Source organism: Cupressus sempervirens, chromosome 9 (genome assembly GCF_028749045.1).
Source record: "Cupressus sempervirens isolate cs-2001-9-10 chromosome 9, ASM2874904v1, whole genome shotgun sequence".
Taxonomy (NCBI): Eukaryota; Viridiplantae; Streptophyta; class Pinopsida; order Cupressales; family Cupressaceae; genus Cupressus; species Cupressus sempervirens.
The window spans coordinates 693,465,234-693,488,016 of NC_143126.1; the positions used below are offsets into that span (position 1 = coordinate 693,465,234).

General features: G+C 31.3%; 1 pseudogene across 1 annotated transcript; it reads left to right on the forward strand.

The window, feature by feature from the left end:
* The first annotated feature begins 12,516 nt into the window (after window positions 1-12,516).
* Window positions 12,517-18,180, forward strand: LOC149540611 (disease resistance protein Roq1-like; annotated as a pseudogene). The gene is made up of 5 exons (XR_016356424.1): window positions 12,517-13,119; window positions 13,300-13,380; window positions 15,908-16,964; window positions 17,118-17,426; window positions 17,511-18,180. The product of XR_016356424.1 is annotated as a disease resistance protein Roq1-like (transcript).
* Window positions 18,181-22,783: the final 4,603 nt, after the last annotated feature.

The following is a 22,783-nucleotide window of genomic DNA, read 5'->3' on the forward strand; positions in this document are numbered from 1 at the left end:
ATATATAAGAGTCAATTTTATGAAAATTATTTCTCCATGATGATGTGAGAACATTATATATTGTTGAATTTTTAATAATGCTAATGCAATTTTTATTGCAATGATTAAGAATTGTAATCAATAAATCTCCCTATCATTAAGGAATCTATTTAGACTTATGATTTTCTTTCTTAATTAATACATTTAGTAGCCACATCCATTGAAGAAATTTTTCGCACAACAATAAATTTATTTAGTCTTTTTCTCTTCTCCATGAAAGTTACATTGAACAATGGGAAAATAAAATTGCCAATAAAACTAATTAGAAGTAAAAAATTTGAAACCGGAGACAAGAATGAACTATATACAAAAAATATATCTGTGATGGTGTAAATACATGTCACATTCTTCAATGATTAGGATTCTTTTGTGACCTTTATTTGAACAATGATTGTTAAATACTTCTTTCATCATTGGAGGAAATCCATCCACTTTTGTAGATATGTCACACATAAATTTTTATGCATCTTCCATATGCATTTCTTCCATTTCCTCAACATAGTCAATTGGAAATATTGCTTCTCTACAACTTTAATTATAGTTGTGCGTGCCTCTTTAATTATTTGTAGGCATTTGTCAAACTCAATCTCGAAGAAATCATTTGAGATCATTGAAGTAGTTAGGCTCTAGTATCCAATAATGTTTGATTCTCTATTCAAGGTATCCATAACTCAAATAGTAACATGCAAATTTATAAACAACAATCAACATATGGAAATAATCATAATGAAAAAGTATTAATAGTTAACATAAATTCTTTCAAATGAATAATGTTCAAAATAATATAAATAAAAATCAAAACTATTTCAAATGAAATAGTTAGATTGTAATGTTTGAAATATGGTGGCATTGTCTTCCACTTTTCAAACATTACAAACATAAATACTAATAAAAATCTATATATAATCTAATTTAAAAATGACAAAATATAAACTAAATATATGATTCATTTATTTTAAATTAATCACTAACTTTAATAAAATACAAATTTTATTGATAAGGTGACCTTCTTGTCCACATAAATGATTAAATTTAATTATGAAATATTAAAAATATAAATATTTTGAAACATGCAAAAATAAAACTGTTATGAAACATACAAATCTAAAACATGGAAGCCAAAAGTATTTTGAAATATACAAATCTAAAAATAATGTAAAACATGAAAATGTAAAACTAAATTGAAACATGCACATTAAAAATCTGCAAAAGAAATGTATTATCAAATATCTAAATCAAATAGTTTTTGAATCTTAAATCTAAATCAAACATATAAGGCTAAACTATATGGAACTTTAATCTACTCCTATTCAAAAACTCTAATTGCTCAATAATCTCCATCTCTTCCTCCCTGCAAAAACACAAAATAAAAATGAAATGAGGAGTACTTGTTTTATAATTTATGAGAGAACCCTCATATCCCCCAATAGATGTCTTTTGACATTCCATGAATTTGTTTCAAATTCTCCCACTCCTCACAAAAAAAAAAAAAAAAATGAATGTGCATGCAAAAATATATTTAACAAAAAGAAAATGTTTTATATTTAAAATTTTAATTAAGTTATTTCAACCCTATTTTCTTGGGTTCTATTTTTTTGGCCTTATTTTTTTAGGTCCTATTATTTCGGCATCCATTTGGCTTGATATTATTTTGGCTAGCTATTATTTTGAGAATTTTATTTTATTTTATAATTCAATAATGATAAAATATATACTAAATATATGATTTATCTACTTTAAATAAATCATTAACTTTAATAAAATATAAATTGTATTGATATGGTAGCATTCTCATCCAGATTAATGATAAAATTATGCTTTGAAACATGAAAATATAAATACTTAGAAACATGCAAATGTAAAACTATTGTGAAACATTCAAATCTAAAACATGCAAACCAAAACTATTTTGAAATATGCAAATCTAAAACTAATATGAAACATGCACTTTTAAAATATGTAAATTAAAAGTAATATAAATTATATAAATCAAATAGATTTTGAATACAAATCTAAATCTAAATCAAACATGCAAGAGACTAAACTATTAAATGCAAGTCTAAATAGTTATGAACAGAATTCTAAATCTAATTGAAATTAATTAAAATTGAAATCTAAATCAAAGCAAAATATTATGACTAATTTTGAATTTCAATTTACATCTACATCTAAATCTAAATGAAAATGTAAATAAAAAATAAAAATCTCACCTGCAAAAATGTTACTCCAAAATTTCAATCTACTCCTATTCAAAAACTCCAATCTAATCCTCCAATAACCTCCACCTCTTCCTTCCTGCAAAAACATAAAATAAAAATGAAATGAGGAGCCTTGGTTTTATAACTTTTGAGAGGCTCTTCATATCCCCCAATAGACGTCTCTTCACATTCCATGAATTTGTTTCAGATTCCCCCACTCCCCACAAAAAAAAAGCATAAATGTGCATGCAAAATTATATTTAACAAAAAAAAATCATATTGAAATTATTTCGCTCCTATTTTTTTGAGCCCTATTTTTTCGGGCCCTATTTTTTGGTCCCTATTTTTTCGGGTCCTACTTTTTCGGGCTCTACTTTTTCAAGCCCTATTATTTCGGGCCTATTATTTCGGCCTCCATTTGGCTTCTTATTATTTCGGCCAGCTATTATTTCGGGAATTCTTTTTTAATATTTAATTTGGAAGTTTGTAACCGCTCCCAATTCTTTTTTATTGATGGAAAATCTTTTTTGGCATATTCTCGTGCTGGGTATTTGTGTTGTGATTGTATAGAACACCTCTCGACGTAATTATATTATATTATATTATACTATAAATAATTATTTATATGTTCTATTATATAATAAATAATTATACTATAAAAATAATAATATTTTTAGAAAAATAGTAAATCTTAAATGATTATATAATATAAGTAATATTATATTATAATTTATAAAAAAATACAATATTAAAATATAAAATATAAACCAATGCAGTTACAATAAAAAAAAATTAAAAAATTAACGTTAATGAATCACATTGAAAATGAAATATTTAGCTATTATATTTGGCCAATATAAGAGCTAAATGAATTCATCCAATCATAACTTAGAAAAATATTTTATAAAAAATTTTAAGTTAAAATTTTTGCATCTATGCTATGTAATATATTAGTTTGATAAATGAAATTACAATGATTTATTCTTACTCATAAAAATATGAAACAAATTTAATCACTAGTTAAAGTCTAAAATCCAAAATGTATCACAATAGTACTTAGCCCTTAGCCTACCAACAAGTACTAATAATAAATTATAATGACAATAGTTTAATTCAAATAAAATAATTAAAATTAAAAAATATAATTACAAATGCTATATTTTTATTCATATTTATTATTTAGTTTCAAAATTAAAATGTAATATAGTTTAATTATCTATAAATTATTAACATATATTGATAATTGTGATAATTGTTTATAAACATTAATAATATTAACTGAGTCTTGACACTTAATTGAGCTTTGCAATGAATAGACATGTGTCACGATTACAGATGAATCAAGGCACATGGAAAAATATTTTCCAAATCGGCCCAAAATTCATCTCGAGTTGTCAATCTTTCTTTTAGTCAACGGTTGAGATTTTGGGTAGAATCTTCGAGTACACATGTCCCAATTTTGGGTAGAAATAGAATTTAACTTTAATCATTTAAAATTTAGTCTGAAATAGAGCCATAGTCATTCAAAAGAATTTAAATAGCATATTAATTAATATAGAGAAAAATATTGAAATAAATATTGTTAAAAAAAATGTTATTAACTATTATTAGTATATTTTTAAGTTTACCATGTCAAAATCATGATATTAATTTAATTATTTACATAATATATATTAAGTGAAGGTAGATTTGAACCCAAGACCTCCCACATGAGAGGCTCACAAGTTACCATTGTGTTGTAGGCTTTTGTTTAAATTAATTGAGCTTTGCAATGAATGGACATGTGTCACAATTGTGGATGAATCAAGGCACATGGGAAAATATTTTCCAAATTGATCCAAAATTCATCTCGGGCTATCAATCTTTCTTTTAGTCAATGGTCGAAATTTTGGGTAGAATCTTCAAGTACACGTGTCCCAATTTTGGGTAGAAATAAAATTTAACTTCAATCATTTAAAATTTGGCTCGAAATAGAGCCACAATCATTGAAAAGAATTTAAATAGCATATTAATTAATATAGAGAAAAATATTGAAATAAATATTGTTAAAGAAAATGTTATTAACTATTAGTAGTATATTTTTAAATTTACCATGTCAAAATCATGATGTTAATTTTATATATATATATATATAAGATGAAAAAATGGTCGAAGCCTAGATTAATTATTGTTATTTGTTGAAATTAATTATTATTATATGTTACTTCCACATGAGAGGCTCGCAAGTTACCGTTGTGTTGTAGGCTTTTGCATATATATATATAATATAATATAATATAATATAATATAATATAATTATTATAATAGTTATAATATAATATAGATTATAGAAATGATTTTCTTTTCTATCATAAACTCTTTATTGTAAAGATGATATGAAAAATTCAATGAAGATATATTAAATTTTATAAAATAAATTGGTGTAAGATATGAATTAATAATGACAATAGTTTAATATAAATAAGATAATTAAAATTTAAAAATATAATTACAAATGCTAAATTTGTATTCATATTTATTATTTAGTTTGAAAATTAAAATGTAATATAGTTTATTTATCTATAAATTATTAACATATATTGAAAATTGTGATAATAGTTTATAAACTATTTTTCATTATTTAAAATATTTCATAATGAAAAAAAGTTAGGTGACAAGATAGGTATGATATAAAAAATTGACACATAAATTATCAAAATTTTATTTAACTTTGTAACTTTGTTAAGGTTATAATCTTTAGTTTTCCTTGCATTTCGCTCTTATCCCTCCATTTGACCAATCAGATTAAAGAAAAATAGTTTTAGAAATCACAAAACTTTTAATTAGGTCATTTTCAATTGAATAATTTTTATTGTAAATAGTTAATCAAATATATTATATGAAACTATAAAGGGATTGTTGAAACCCTTTTTTTTATTTCTGAGTTCTAACTTTATAACTATTAATAGTTAATTATTTTAAACAAAGTCACAAACTAACATTTCAACAGTGCATTGAGAATCGAGATGCCAAAAACAAAGTCGTAGACTAACAGGAAGTTGGAACAACGATTTGAGAAGCCAAAAACTATTATTTTCATTGATAATATTTTAGAATGTACAAAGCATGGATATTCAAAATAGCTGATTAAATCAACTTGATTTTACTATTTCATAATTTACATTAAAGGGCAAGGCCCAATCCAAAGAAAAACAAATATCTTCAAAACATTTTTTTACCCTAGGGCAACACCTCAACAGTTAAGGAAACAAGATTTAGGAAACAAGGAACAATGCCAAGGAACAGGGAGGCTAGAAGCATTAACAGGTTGAGGGTTCAAGGGCTTGAAGTCTTCAATCAAAAAAGTTGTCAAGTCCCTCCATGAGGAATCTGTTGGAGAAGATGATGTTGTTGAACTCATCCAGCTATGTGAAGTTGGTCTCACTAACGTCGCCCAACAACAACCACTTTTGTAGAAAGTCTCTTCCAAGTCATGCCCACTTCCAATAGCGAGTCAATTTTTGTTCATTCATATCGAATAGGAAATGATGCTTCCATATAATGTTTCATATGCCTTGCTCCCAACACTTGTCTACTATGTCTATAAAAGGGATGTGACTACCCAGTCTTGGTACCTACTCAGCCAATACAAGAATTTTGAAATCATCTTCTAAAAATGTTTCCTTAAAAGCGTTACACAAAAGCATCAAAATGTCTATTTGACTACCTCCAAGGTTGAGAAGAGATGCAAATAAGAAGGAGGTAATATCCATGGATACATGGTACCTCTTATCATTTCTTAAGAATTCATGGCTGAGGACCATGAATATAGTATGGCGGATAAAAGGACTTTGTGCATCTGGCTTGCAAACCATGTCAAGGACATCATCAGGAATCCCACCCAAAAAGAGCTTTTGCAGAGCCATTGTAGGGCATTTCAGGAAAATTGGCATATCCATGACTAAGATTCAAGAAACTCTGCAAACCAAATTTAGATTAAAGACTTTGAGATATGATAATGAAAGAGGAATTGAAGAAGCTATTTAATGGAAGTTGCATTAAATTCTTTGGCATTTACAATCTCTCATATCTTATTTTTTCGTATTTCTATTAATTTTCAAGTGTGTGAAACACCAAAATGTACTGGCATTCATGTCGGATAGTCAATAGTGCTTGACATTGAGTAAACTCTAGTTAATGGTTTCTGTAAAAAACTTTCCATGTGTCTCCATTCTGAAGAATTTCATGCAACTCTAGGTCTTTTCAAGCAAGTGGCCCCAAAATGCATCTTCTATTGTTGATCTCTAATTAATCAATGATAAAAAAAATTGTATTTACTATTAACAATACAAAAGTGATGGTAGCCGACTTGGTAATAGTGACACTGACGTAACGATGTTACAACATTATTAATAATAGACCTAAGATAGTACACAAGTTGAAACTTGAAGTGACTACTCAATAGTCAGTACAGTCACTAGTTAATACATGTGCAAATTCACTTTTAAATTAAATAATTTTTTAATTTACCACTAAAGATTACCCAAGACCATTATTATTCATTTTCCTACAAAACAAGTAATTTGTCTTTGACATTATTAATTTATTTTTGGCAAAGGAAAAAATAGCCATCATTTATTTATATGTCAGCAAGGAAAAATATTAATTTGCCACATTTAAAATGACTTTTACTAAGGGAAAAAAAATCAACAACATATAATATTTTATTTCTCTATATGGAACAAAAAAATTGCCTTTGACATTAAAATTTTCCTACCCACAAAATGTTGGATTCACTAGCATTTTAGACATTTTTTTTAGGAGGGGTTTCTTAAAGTTATCACTACTCTCTAGTTAAGAGCATACCCCCAAAGCATGAAAGACAAATTCATTACATATCTTGAACTCATAAGGGAGTTGTACCTTTCAATTTAGGGGTCTTTGATAGATTACTACTTTGACCCATTATGTTGTTAACTTCTTTATTTTCCATAAGCCATTAGCGGGGGTCCAAGAGTCAAGGTATAAACCAAAATATCAAGGAAGAAAAATTGTTAACCAACAAATAGTTATGTGGGTTTAGAAGAACTAGACAAGAAGAGTTATCGACCATTGTTTTAAGAAAGTGTTTGATTTTTTCTGATATACTAAAATTGTAATAGGAAATAATTGAAAAAACACCCCCCACAATGTAAAAACCCGAACCCCAACTACTAAAACAAATGTGTATACAAGAAATGAAAAAAAAGCTTCAGTTGAGTATCACAAATACCTAGTAAAAAAATGTTGGTGAAATAATAGAAAATATGGAAAGTAATCAAGAAGAGCTTTTAGATGCTTTTTTTAGATCAAAAAATAGAGCTAAAACAAGAAAGTTATGCCCCCAAGAAAGTAGAAACCATCATCTAACTTCAAGAAAAAAAAAAGGTATGAAACTAGAAAAAAAATTTAAAATACCTTCGCCATCATGTCCATCTCAAAATCAGCTTTTCGACGATATCTTGATTGCCCAAAAATGCCTCTATATGCTCAAGTTAGAGCCAAAAAATTGCTAGGGACTCCAATTAAAAAAATAAAAATTGTAGACCCTAAACAATTGAAAAGGGGCTAAGGACTATGCCCCCAGCACCACATGTGACCAAAGGCTGAGTGGTGGAGGTTGGGCAGTGCGTAGATGACACAATGACGCACTAGCAGTGCATAGGTAGAGGCAGCATAATGACATGCAGGCAAGGAACACCAGTGGTAGTGGTGTGATGGTGACATGGGGGCGACATGTTTAATTTTTTTGTATTTTATTTTTAGAAAAAATCACATCAAAATATGTGTTAGGGTCATACAACCCTAGTATGCAAGAACGATTTTCCTCTCTAGTCAATGTTGTCTAAAGTTGATAAAGTTTATATGAAAGTAGGGGTTTTGACATGCTTTGAATCCAACTATGAGGTCTTTTTGGCCTCAAAGTGCTCCAAAATTTAGAGACCCCTTATTTTCATAGAAAAATACTTGAAAACAACTAGATATGTTATGTCAAGCCCTCGTTCTTCTTCTTCTCCAAATACAAAAAAGCTACAGTAAATTTGTCTCTGATACCATGAAGGATTGGAGCAATACAATTCCACAAAACCTAAGAACACTTGCATGCAAGAACCTATCACAAAGAAGAAAGGACTAAGAAGAGGCAAGAGTTTGGCTCTTAAAATATGGAAGAATATATTATGAGACCTGAAAGAATGAATGGAATTTATAATTGATCAATTCTTATAGAAGAAGATCATAAAACCTAAAAGGGAAACCCTAAGAGGTAAATGACATTTAATAATTAATATTTAATTATTAAATGAAAATGCATGTGCATAAAGTAAAATCTTAAAAAGGGAGTAAAGGTAATTTAATAAACGAAATTAAATTAACCCTTCACTCTAACAAAAAAACATGAACTTGCAAAAAATGATGAAAGGTTAAGCATACACAAGCCTAAAATGTTTTTGATATGAAGAGCCAACATAGATTGCTAACTTGTTGTTTCACAAAAACGTATTCTAAAATACATTTCCAATTATGCATCAAAAGTAGAAAGAATGTGAGAGACTTGCTTTGAAATGTTGAAGAAAATAGCAACAACACAACATGTAGAATAACCAACCCTCATCGCTTTCCAAAAGTCATGGCTCAACTTGTGGCTAAGGGCAACATAGGAGCATAAGAAACATGTCACATGCTTCAAAATTACCACTTGTTATTTGCAGTCAGCCATTCATATCTCTAAATGTTGGATGAAATTTTTTCCATCAAATAAATAGAACACCTGATGTGAGCCAAGTCCATCAAAGCTACTTGCAAGCCTACATACATCGACCTCTTGAACTAGAAAGACTAACACTATTGGAATTTACAAGATCTTACTCATTCTCAGCAAGTTGTAGTAAATGTAAATGGAAAGAAAGATATGTAAAATACAATGTCAATGTGTACCCTAAGTTCTATTCCATCCCAAAGGAGGATTTAGAACAATTTGAAACATTTTGTTTGAGTAAGCTACTGGTATACAAACATTTCCATCATATAGAAACTAATATTGGCCTTACCAAGGAACCAATCATTGCTAATTGGAAGTAGATGCAAGCAACCAATTATGATGTGTGATATGGTATTCACAACACCCATGATGAGATATGTTCAGAGGACAAGAAAAATGATAATGAAATGGATATGATGAAGTAAGTAGATGTGAATAAATGGTAGATACTTTCTCAAATGGGTCCCACAAGTTAAAAAGCCATAGATGACCTTGACTTGCTCGACATAAGAGAGTTTGGTACTGGTTACAAATGAGATCATATTACAATACCTCAATAGTTGTATGAAATTGCAACATAATACATAAACATGAAAAAAACATCGAACCAATTTGAACTCATGTTATCAAACTCTCCATATCCTAACTATAACTTATCAAAGGAACAAACAAGGGTTTACAAAATTATTATTGAGCATAATGCATGTCCCTCTATCAAACCACTACATAGGATTATATAAGGAACATTAGTATAAACAAATCCTACTTGATAGCTTTCATAAAAAAAATACACTCAGAAACAAATCCACACAATAAAATAACCCATTACTAACATTCCCCCCTACGAGAGTTTATGCTTTCAACATTAACGCATCAATAATACATTAAATGCTCAAGATTCCTATTAAATGAATGCAAACTTTGCAAGGTCAGGCATTCCAGCAACATTCCTAGAAGACTTAAAGGGGATCAAATATATTCTCATTGATGAAGTGAGTTTCATAGGCCCAAAATCACTTCTCAAAATAGAGAAGGGCTCAATGATGAATTCCCCCATAAGCAACACCTACGCTTCGGTGTTGCCTCTATTATTTTGGCTGGAGACCTTGCACAACTACCTCTACTAATGGACATGCCTATTTATGCATGATGTCCAATTGCTAAAATTTTGTGGGAGTAATTCACAATAGTAGTCACATTATAAACAATTTTTTGTCAGCAAGGAGAGTCAACAACATTAGCACAATTTCACAGTGTGTTGCAATATATATGAAATGTCAAACCAAAGTTGCACATTTGGGAGCTCCTAGTGACATGAATAGATAAAAACCTCAAATTGATGGAGAATAAACAATTTGATAGATCAATGCATTTATTTGCCACAAATGATTTAGTTTAACTTCATAACTGAAACATGCTTAAATTGTTGAACCGTTCAATTGAATTGAGTTGCACATAAAGCACTAGAAATATAGAAGAAAATATGGGCATTGATGAACAACTTGAAAAACATGTGCTCCTCTGTAAAGGGAAATGTATCTTGCTTACAACAAACATATGGATAGAAGCAAGACTTGTCAACGAAGCTCTTGGTGAGGTTGTTGAAATTGTATACACTCCTTCTTCAAAAGCACCTGATAATCCAATATACGTCGTAGTATGATTTGATAATTATAGTGGCCCAACATGGAACAAAGATGACCCCCTAACAGTACCTTTAGTTCCTATTTCATTGGGGACTCAGAGATAGATATTGCTTAGAATGATGTAGGCCATAACCATACATAAATTCCAAGGCCTCACATTAGATAAAGTAACTATCAATATTGGTAGCACAAAAAGACAAGGGCTAGCATTCACTATAGTGTCCAGAGTTAGATCTTTATATGATCTCCACATTAGAACAAGTTTTACCTATGAAAGATATGCCAAAATGCAAGGAAATCCATACACAATTCTTTAAAAAAGAAGAGGCTTATTACAACAAATCTCTCTCTAACAAAAACACAAGTGGTAGATTGTATACTATACATTTTCAAAATTTCCATTTCACATTCACTCCACAATTCTTTATTCCAACAAAGTTGTAATCTTTCATTGCCAAATATAATTTATTGCATTATAAGTTTTTTCTACTATGTGATGATTAACATTGATCTATACCAAATCTTATTTTATTGATATCAATAACCACAACTACAAGTTTTACAAAAAGAAACTTAGATGTGGCAGATCCCGACAAATGTCACACATTTTTATAATAGACGTACCTAATCCTCTTGAACTATTTTGAAAGATTTGTGAATGTGTTCATCATCAACTCTTTCCCAAATATTTCATGAACATAAATCTTCCTTTTGAGGCATCCCACATTAAAAAAAAGGTACAATCTCCATAAAATTTTCTACAAAATAAAAAAATAAATTTCGTTCCAAAACTTTGGTCCACAACTTTTGTCAAATAAATTCTAGTTCATTTATGTTCCTTATAATGCTTACATAATCACTAACGAATTACTTAATCAATTAGTAAAAGTGAAATTCATGAATGATGCACTCCTTATGTCACAAATGACTAGTATCAGTTACACATTAAATTGTAATAAGGGAACAAAAATAGGAAATTTTGAAGAATAGATACCCAATCATCCATTACATAATGACAAAAGGAGCCCATCATCTATGAATGCTTCATTTTTTATTTATCGATTAATTAATCCATTAGTGACAATGTAAGCATTTACTAACTATGTAGGTTTCTATGTTATAATTATTATTATAAAAAAATTTAAAAGGAAAAAAGGGAATGCACTTTTTTTTATTATAAATTTATGATATTAACATTTTATTGATTCATGAAAAACAATCACTCTTGAAATAATAAAAATATAATTATAATTTTATCATACACATCTTGATAAGTAGGAGATAATTTCCACAGCTAGTCAAATTGTGATATGAATATCAGGATTTAACTGTGTGATTTTGTGTCAAAATTTTATAGTAGAGATTGATTTTTCTATATTACATTTATAGTAGACGAAAATTGAGGTCAAATAGAACAAGTCAAAAAGCTTGCCAGACACACAAATTGACTATACAGCGGAGAGAATAACTGAATATTATAATTTATTAATTCTTTGGAATTTACAAAACAGTCTATTTATTATTTTAATTAAATTTTAAATAATCAATTAATAGACGCTTCCCTAAAAACACCCTAGTCAAAATGGCAACGGCTAAAATACTTCTAATAATGACAATTTTATCTACTTTCAAGATCATAAGCTCGCCCTCTTTTTAAGCACCTTTCAAATAGCCCACTTAGTGGACAGTCGGTGAGATGACAAAAGATGCTTCTTCACCCCTTCCTCTCTCTTTCCCCACCAAATGCTTTCTCTGTTCGCAGTTTCCTCGCCGTTTCCTTCCTTTTTCCCCCGCACATGCATTTTTGAAGCGATTCGGCAATTACATATACACCCACAATTACATTACTCTTCTCTGTCTCAAGCGATTCCGCGTCAAGCCAGGTTACCCATTTTCCCTTTCCTCTGTTTCCCTCAATTTATAGCAAACCCTACCTCAGCCTATTAAGTATTTCAGATCCAAGCGGCTTATATCGGGATCCTTCATTGTTTCTTATCATAATGCCAGGCCATTCTAACCCCTCAGGAAATGCCTTTGATGGTGTAATAATCCCCACCACTGCTCCTGCTGATTCCTCTTTCAGAACGAACTACCTGCCATATGATGTTTTTATAAGCCATCATGGAAGTGACGTTAAGCACACAATAGCCCACGATATTTACAAAATCTTAGATGCTACTGGACTCAGAGTCTTCTTAGATGAAGAGCACCTCAAGCTTGGGGATTTTTTCCCCATAACTTTACAAGAAGCGATGGGTAGTGCTTCAATGCATATAGCCATTCTTTCTGAGAATTATGCCAGTTCCCCTTGGTGTATGGATGAGCTGGCATATATGATGAAAACTGACATCAAGTTTATCCCCATTTTCTATTATGTTGAGCCCTCTACTGCAAGATGGGCGACTGAAGGAAGAGGACTTTATGCAGATGCCTTCGACCAATATGAAATGAAGGGCAGGTACGCCTCACATGCTGTTCCTCTGTACTGTGCTGGATACTTATTTGCCCTCAATAAATCTTAATTAACTAAAATTAAAATTATATCACTATCTAGTATTTTCAATCATCACTATTTCTTTTTCCTTTTTGTCTTAGTTGAGTATGTTTATTGTGGGTGCGTGGTGTTCCTCTTGTGCAGATATACAGAGAAGCTTGAAAGCTGGAAGTCGGCACTACATAAAGCTTCCTTCTACACTGGCGAGATCATTAAGAATCAGCGGTAAGTACGAAAAAATCCCTCTACTTCATTTAATTTTATATGTATTAGTGTCTGGTGCGTTCCTTTAGTTGACATATAAAAATGAAAGCTTACCCTAATATACAAATGACTCAGAAATTCAAGAAATTCAACATAGTTGCTTTGCTTGTCATGCTGAAAGCCAATTATATCCAACAACATCCAGTTCAATTTATTTATGAATGGTCACTTGTGTAACTAGAAAATATTATATTGTTTTCAAATTGATAAAATTTAAAAAAATTGTCCCACCAAATATTTAGTTTAAATTTTGTTGGTTTAGTTTGTATTTAAATGATGTTTTTATATAATATTATATTTGGTGTATTATATTTGTATAATCTATATTAATGTATTTATTTTTGGGTTTGATAGTGTAACATTTTTTAGCATAATGTTTCTCATCATAATACATGATCAATCATCAGTATGCAAGAGAGTCAAGGTTTTTTTTTTGTAGATTCTAGATTGTACACCAAACAAAGAATAAAAAAGGAACAACATACGAAACAAAAAAGAAGATCAAGAAAAGAAAACTAAAAGAACATCAAACAAGGAGAAAATTCAACACACACACACACACACACATATATTAAAAAAACACACATACTAATAAAAGAACATCAAGATAAAATATAATACTACACACACACACAAAAACAAACAAAAAAATATAATATATTTATAAAAACAAGTCTTAATACAATAAATTGAACATACAAAACAACACAATACAATACCATAACTTAATAAACAAAAATATCACAAAGAAGAACAAAATAAATACAGGGGAAAGATAGAGTATTCACAAATAGGCACCTATCCCTAACAAAGGGCACAAGCACCAAAGTTTTTGCCTTTATTACTGTGGTGGATTGTGGGGTAGGAGGTGAATGAAGTTTGTGAAGTTGTATATATAATGGTAAAATTTATAGTTTCTAAATTTTGACATTAAACTAAATAAATTAAAACTTTGATAATTTATTGTAGATGGACAATAGAAATTTTTATGTCATTTTAAGATATTATTTAAAAAATACATGTCTTTTGACTTAAATCATTATTCAATTTTGAGCTATCTCATATGTAAAAAACTAACTTTTGTAATTATTACTTTAATAATGCCAGAATATTGAACTTTAATAGTGCTAGAATAATAGAATATTGAAAAATACGTTATTATTCCAATTTCTCATAATTTATATACTTTTAAATTTATAAATAATAAATTAAATATATAGATTAATGATTTAAATATCAATGTAAGATTGGAAAATAGTAACTAGTAAAATATAGTGTAAACTTAAAGAAATAACATTTTAGAAATTACAAAAATAAACATCAATATAAAACTAATAATAAATATATTTAAAATATAAAAAATAGATAGTGATAATTAATATTGATTAGACATTCATTTGTGAAGATAAAAATGATTGTTTTTAAAAAAGTTAATCCACTTGTGGAAAAGATAAAGTTGTAACAAAAATATTTTTATTTTCGATGGAGAAAATTGATTTTTTTCATTGCCAAAAATAAAATCGTCCAATAGAATGAATGAAAAATTTGATTTTTAAAATAATGAAAAATTAGAAAAAGATACAAATATTTGAAGTTTCTTTTCATCTTTTAAATCTTATGAATTGAATGAAAACAATAATATGTAATAAAAATTATTACAGAATGTATATGTAAAATAATGATGACAAATATGACTATACAGGAGCGGATATATGAGTGATATGTAGGGAGCTGATGCCTGACTCTCCGTTGTCACCGCGTAATTCCTAGTTAATTCAGTTCATTGTTTTTTATATAGTTAAATGGTAGTTTATAATATTGTTGAACATGCAGCATTTTGCCCCATTTGGCATAGTAAACTGCCAACGTATAGTAGATTGCATTAGGATGCATTAAAATAACAACTGTTCGTACAAGTAGTCAAGTAAATCTTTCTCCATCATAGGGACAGTCATGTCTAAGTAATAAGTTTATATATTTGTATTGATGTCTATTGTGGATAAGTTGCAGAATAGAATGGGAGCAGCCTGTAATGTGTAATCAGCATGGAAGATCAATGGAACATCAATAGGGAAATTATGTTTTAGTGTGTAAAATTTGGTGTTATCCTTGTATTCTGTCCTACTGTATTTCTTCCCCTGTTTTATTTGGCTGTTGCATGTTTTAGATGCTACAATATATAAGTGAGGAACCTGAAAATACACATGCAGAAAAGCCAACTACGGCTAGTATTTTAAGAATAAGAAGTCATCTGAAATAAATTTTGTTTGGTTGAACAAGTTTACTTATCTAGAAAATGAGAGAAGAAATTATAAATCAAACTTTTTACTAAACTATAGCTATAATTTTTACAATACATATTGTGTCTTAGTATTTAGGCACGTACTTTATAATGGTTACTTAAATCAAATCTTATCAAATCTTCCTTACCCTGCGTTTCGGTTTGTGTTATACTGAATTTGCTCCGTTTCACATGTTCATTATTCAGTGACGAGAAACAGGCAGCGATGAATGTGGTGGACCGGGTATTAAAAGGATTGAAGGAGGATCGCTTAGAAGTTGCCAAGTGTCCCGTTGGTTTGGCTGCACTTGTCCGGGACTTTGAGAATACACTTCAATCTGCAGGACCAACTCAAATTGTGGGAATCTACGGAAGCGGTGGCGTGGGCAAAACCACCCTGGCAAAGGAACTCTATAACAGTAAACAAAGAGCATTTGGTTGGTCAAGTTTCCTTTTTGATGTCCGTGATGCTGCAGGGCGAGGGAGATTGCATGACGTACAAAAAAGGCTTCTGAAGGACCTCGACCTTAAAGGCAAATATGTTGATTTTGACAATGTAGACCAAGGCAAAGAGATTCTTAAAAGCCGCTTGAGATCCGTTCCAATGCTTGTAGTTCTAGACGATGTGGATCATCCAGACCAAGTAAATGCTCTGTTGCCAGCAAGGGAGAGCCTTGGCCAGGGATCTCTAATTATTGTTACCACACGCGACTTGGTTGTTCTTACAGCGTCTGGAATCTCCACTACTTATGAAATGAGAGGAATGAATCCCGCTCATGCCCAGCAGCTTTTCTGTTGGCATGCATTCCGACAGCCATCTCCGTTGTTGGGATTAGAGGAACTTGCACGAAAGTTCGTAGATGTTTGCCATGGTCTGCCTTTGTCCCTCCAGGTCTTGGGGAGGCACTTCTCTGGGGAGTCTAGCAAGAATTACTGGCAGTCTGAGTTAGACAAGGTGTCCAGAATAATGCCGGACGACATCAAATCGAGGCTCAGAATAAGCTACGATGCTCTCGATAGAGAAGAGCAAGAGATGTTTTTGGATGTAGCGTGTTTCTTCATCGGTCAGGGAATCAGGACCGCCATTGCAGTATGGAACGGATTAGGGTGGAATGGGACGCTCGGTTGGCAAAGGCTTCTGAATAAAGGTCTTGTTGAACTAGACGAGGAGAACAAGTTGATCAGAATGCATGATCATTTGAGAGATATGGGAAGGGAGATTGCCAATCAGCTATCACGCTATCGTCTTTGGTCTTCACAACAGGTAATCGAGATTCATCCTCATAAACAGGTGAAGTCGGTGCTTTCTTTCGTGGCTTTATTAATAATGACATGTGAACTAATAACTCCCCGAGCCTGTCTAATTAGTCCCCTTGCTTTAATATGATTTTTTTTCGTTTTATTTTTGATCGATCAGGAAGCCATAAGCATCGGAAGAATGGCAAATGCATTTGGTGGCAATTGTTATCCACGGCAAGAAAAGATCATAATAAACACCAACCAAGGAAAGCGTAGCTTCGCGCCTTCCTCGCTTGGATTGAAGATTTATGTTGGTGATGGAAATTTCATTACTGAGGACTGTAGCAAACTATCAAGAGAACTGGTCTGGCTTCGCTTGGATAAATTCAAGGGCAAGAAATTTCCATCGTGGCTTTCCTTGCAAAATTTAAGGGTTTTAGAAATTTTGGATCCTTCGGAGTTGGAAGATTTGTGGGATTGTGATAACGTGAGTGTCTTGCCTTGTGCTACTTTTAACCAAAATATTGTTTAAATTATGATGTATGTTAATTGGGTTGAATTTTGGTTGCAGGCTCCTTTGCAATTAAGACAGTTAGTAATTCAGGGAGCCCGCAAATTGGAGAAGGTAGAAGGTATAAAATGTCTGAGATTACTAAAGAGGTTAAAGATAGATAACTGTCCAGAATTATATAGGCTTCCAAGTCTTGCAGAATTAACTTCAGCAAAAGAAATTGAATTGGAAAATTGCTCAAAGTTGGAGAAGATAGAAAGTTTAAAACATCTCAGATCACTGGAGAAGCTCCAGATATGTGACTGTCCAAAATTGGACAGGCTTCCAAGTCTTGCAGAATTGATCTCTCTGAAGAAGTTTATATTGATAAGCTGTGACATATTGGAGAACGTAGAAGGTTTAGAAAGCTTGAGATCATTGAAAATACTTAAATAACTGTCCAGAACTGGTAGTCCTTCCAAGTCTTGCGAAGCTAACTATTCTAAAAGAAATTAAATTGAAGAACTGTTACAAATTGGAGAGGATAGAAGGACTAGAAAGTGTAAGGTCATTTGAGACATTCATGATAAAAGACTGTCCCAAATTCAGACTGTGTATTGTATCTCGTTTTTAATCAATCATTATGAATAGTCATAATTTTCATGAAAAAAAGAACTGATTAAGGTGTTTGTATGGAATGATCAAATGATAATGAGAGTGATGACATTATGTTTTCTTTGTTCTTATGACAGATTAATATTTCATTGTCCCTAAAGAATATTTTGTTATGATTTGTTAACTGATTTTTACATAATAGATGCATATATTTGTCATTATAAAATGGTTAATATTTCTTAAATCACATATCATTAATATATTATGTATTTCATGATTATTATTCTTTTATTGACACAAACTAACCATTATCTCTTTACATGAGGTGGATTATGTTAGTCTTTTTTTTTTAAGTGTATATTTCCCAACAAGGGAATGGTTGAGAAAAGTTACTTCTGTGAAAAGCTATTGATTTTAATTTTGTTTTTGGACATCTTAATTGTACATCTGAAATACTAGTCATTTTTGTCAAAATGTTCCAATATGATAAATAGCCAGAACGAACATGTTCAAGCTTGGTTTTAGAATAATTCTCCACTGAGAAATTGTGTACCATTTACTCATACTAGGTGCTTCTGATTATTCGACAGTCACGTGGAATTGTAGATTATTCTAACATGAGAGTTGTAGCAGATGGCATGAGGAATCATTAGAGCATTGGTAAGATTTAAAGCGCAATAGTTTGAAAATAAAAAATGCCAACAAAGGGTTTTGATCCCAATGTTCGTCAGACCAACTTTGGTGATGGGAGTTCCCTAAATGAGCCCTCCCACTTTGGAGTGACTTTTTATGCAATTTTATTACTATAATGAAAGCAACATCTAACTAGTTGCATTTCTGCAGATAAGGCACGGCAATCCCTATCCTAGAGAGAATGATACAAGATTCAATTTAGTTAATTCAACATGAACATTTTGGAAAACAAAAGCTTCTATGAATCTCTTCTTTTTCATTTGCTATGTTTTTAAGCTATCAAGCAAATATTAAATATATATGCTCTTCAAGATTAAAAATAAGACTACTCTTTGAATGATTTGATAAGGTTCAAGGATGGAACTTCAGGATAAACTCATTCATGCAGAATGAAACCATTTTTTCTTTGTTATTTTTCTAAATTGTCAAGTAAGGAACAAGCAAATTTTTCAAGGGACTGTTGCTCTTCAGGTATTTTAGTAGTTTTATCAGTTCTACCAGACATGGATGTCTGGATCATGGGACAGCAACTATGCTCTGTTTTCCCTTGAAATACAATTTCACATTGTGGGAAAAGATTCTTCCATGTGCTCTGTAAGGTTCCAATGCGGTGATGGATAATCCTTTTATTCATCAAATAGCCCAAAAAATGGAATGACTATAGCTCAAGTATTCATTTTATCATATTTAATTTTTTTTTTCTTTGGCCAAGAATTAGAAACTTTGATTGGCGGTGTGCAAATGAAGGTTATGATAAGGTGGGGCTTATAGCAAGGAGTGATATTTTTGCCTAAGAGCTACGGTACGACTAGAATATCTAAAAAATATCAAATGTGTCTGATTAGTCTATAACATGAGATGATCATTACAAAATTGTTAAGCTTGAACAAGGATATGTTAATAGTACAAACTACCCCCCAGCACTACAAGACTCTTGAAGAACCATGGAATGAGGATTTGAGAGTATTGTATGAACAACTCGCGTTTAAGAATTTCCATCTTTGGAATGGATGTAGGAGTGACATATTTTTGTAGGTTCTTTTTATTAGGTTTGACTGTAAAAGAGGAATATGTCAAGTTTAAAGGTCCAATCCCAAGGATTTTTTGGGAGCTGGATTACAATATTCAACTCTTAGGTTCTATATTATCTATAATTTTTTTTTGAGATTTATGATTGCTAAATAACATAACACCAGTAGATTATGTTTATTGTAGTACTCTATTTTGGATTCCCTGTGCCTAAGAAATTTGACCTATTTATTGATGAGTTTCCTGCTATGTATAGTATCTTAAATTTCTGATTATGTGGTTTTTGTCAATTTTTTTCATATCACAATATTGGAGATAGATTTGAAAACCATTACAATTACAATGTCAGATCCTGTTTAAGCTAAATGACATAACAAAATTATTTCCAAGTCTCGACTCTTTTCTGGTGAATATTGTTATGAACTTTCGTACCTTTATAGGAACACACTTTAAAACATATTTTTGGTCTTTTAAGAATGCGATTTTTATCCCACACAACATCTGCTACTATCTTAGCCTTTAGGGTTTTAGTGAAGGAGATTCTGCGAGTGTTTATTTTGAGCTTTTGCTTTGGACAACCTCCTCTTTTAGAGTGCATTTTTTATATGTTGACTAGGTAATGTAGTTTATTCTAAATTTAGACCAAACTGTTAGGAAAAATACTTGTGGAAAATGCCTTCCAAATGCTAATTTTTAGGGGAAATATAAAAGATTGTAAGTCTACTTTAGATCATTAAGATGCACCAAAAAAATGAGAATATTGAAAAACAAATGCACACAAGATAAACACAAAAGACCATATTTAATGTGGGAAATCCTTTCAGGAAAAATCCACCACCCAAAAACCCTTTAGAAATTTTGTATCACAGTAAACTATTTACATATACAAACTTTGGTTTTTGGACAAGCTCACAAGCTCAGATTGCCTTTATGATCAACCTGACTTTTACAGCCACAATCTCTTCAGCCCTCACGAATCCCATAGACATTTTTATATTTTGTAATTTGTTATGGAATCTGGTGCATTAACTGCCAAGAACAAAACAATTATTGTTAGCCTTGGAACTCATCCATCTGACAGTCACTCCTTCAGGTATTATATGTCTCCAACGACTCAGATGCCTCTAGTCACTTGGACACCTTCGGTCATGTGGATGCCTTTGATGACACATATGTCTTTGGTCAAAGACACGCGGATGCCTTCGATCACACGAATGCCTTCGGTCACACACCTAATCACACGGATGCCTTCGGCCTTTGGCTCAAACACCTTCGACATTGAGTGAGTCCCTTCAGCGTACCAAATTAACTGCACACTTATGCTAGGATTTATTGTACTAACACAATATCCACTTCACTGTTAGACATACCACAATGCCAAGTCATGACAAACCCTTCAACATATGGTGGAATCACATGTACAGTATCTCACTGTACGGTGAACAACCACCGTACAGAGTTTTCATTCTCAACAATCTGCCACTTGACAAGTACATAGATACTTCACATGACCATGTCAACATACGAACTTAACCATGCCAATTTTTAACATCACATAGAAGTGCAACAAAAAACTCGTAGCATCAAGAACATAAATAATACACTACCCATGTACCATGTCTTTTTACAAGTACACCTCTAAATATGGCACAATCCTCCTGTTGAAACCTTCAACCGCTCCAACAAACACATCTCTAATCACAAGAGATAACACCATCATCATCATCTCTAAGTTTTCATGAGCACCTACAACTGATCAATCCATGCCAACTAAGAATGCAATATTATAATGTCACGAAGTATCCAACAAATGCTCAATGTACTAAAAACAAAAAAACTAAACCAAGATCAATAAGTCAAAGTTCCAACCACAGTCTCGGGAACATAAACATGACAACGTGATCTAAACAATCTCAACCAAAGAGATTACATGCTCCATTTAAACATATCATAACATGTTAAATGAAAACATAAACGACACCCTTATCAAAGACTTCATTGAGAGCTCAGGATGTCAACATCTTCAGTCACATGAAGATTAACATCTCCAAATAGTACTTCAACAAATGTGAAAAGATTCTTCTGCAACATCAGAATCTTGCACCTTCAACATCTATAATACCAATGATGATCAATTACTTTTTCATTTCCAACAACTCCCACTAAACCATTGTATCAAGTTACACATGGCATCTACGTTAGTACCAACAATTCCCATTGTACAGTGGTGCCGAGTCACACATGGCATCATGACAAACATCTTCCACATGAAGATTGAATTACTCTAGTTCCAGTTATCATCAGATGACCGATTAGCCAAAGCATCATTGCTTGCATCATCATCATTCTAAGAAGACTCAGAATTGGAAGAACTCTTCATTTTCTTCTTCTCTTTGCAATCCTTTCAGATATGACCAATTTGGCCACAGTTCCAACACTTTGCTTTGTACTTCTTCCTAGAACATTCAAGCTTCATTTCCTTCTTGCTTTTGTCGTTCGCTCTACCTTGAACCATGAGAACCTCCTTAGCCACCTAAAAAGATTTCCTTTGCATCTTCTCTAACAGAAGTGCAACAACCACTTCATCCATTTTTAATTGTGTGGTAGTACTTTCAATGATCATCACAAGATGATCCCATGAATAAGACAACAAGCATAGTAGTAGCATGCACTGCTCTTCTTCTCTAACAGATACACCAACAAATGTCATTTGCGCAATCACCATATTGAACATGTTTAAATGATCTACCACAATCGTTCCTCCATCCATCTTCAAAGAGTACAACTTCTTTCTCAAGAAGAGCTTATTTACCAAGGATTTTCCGTAATAAATATCTTCCAACTTCTTTCACAAAGACTCTGCAATTTTCTCCTCATGAACATTCAATAGAATAGAATTCATAAGACATAGCCTTATCAATCCTCTAGCCTTTCAATCTGCAAGATCCCAATCTTCTTGCTTCATGCCTGAAGGCTTATTACCAGACACAACAACCCATAGATCATGATCAACCAAT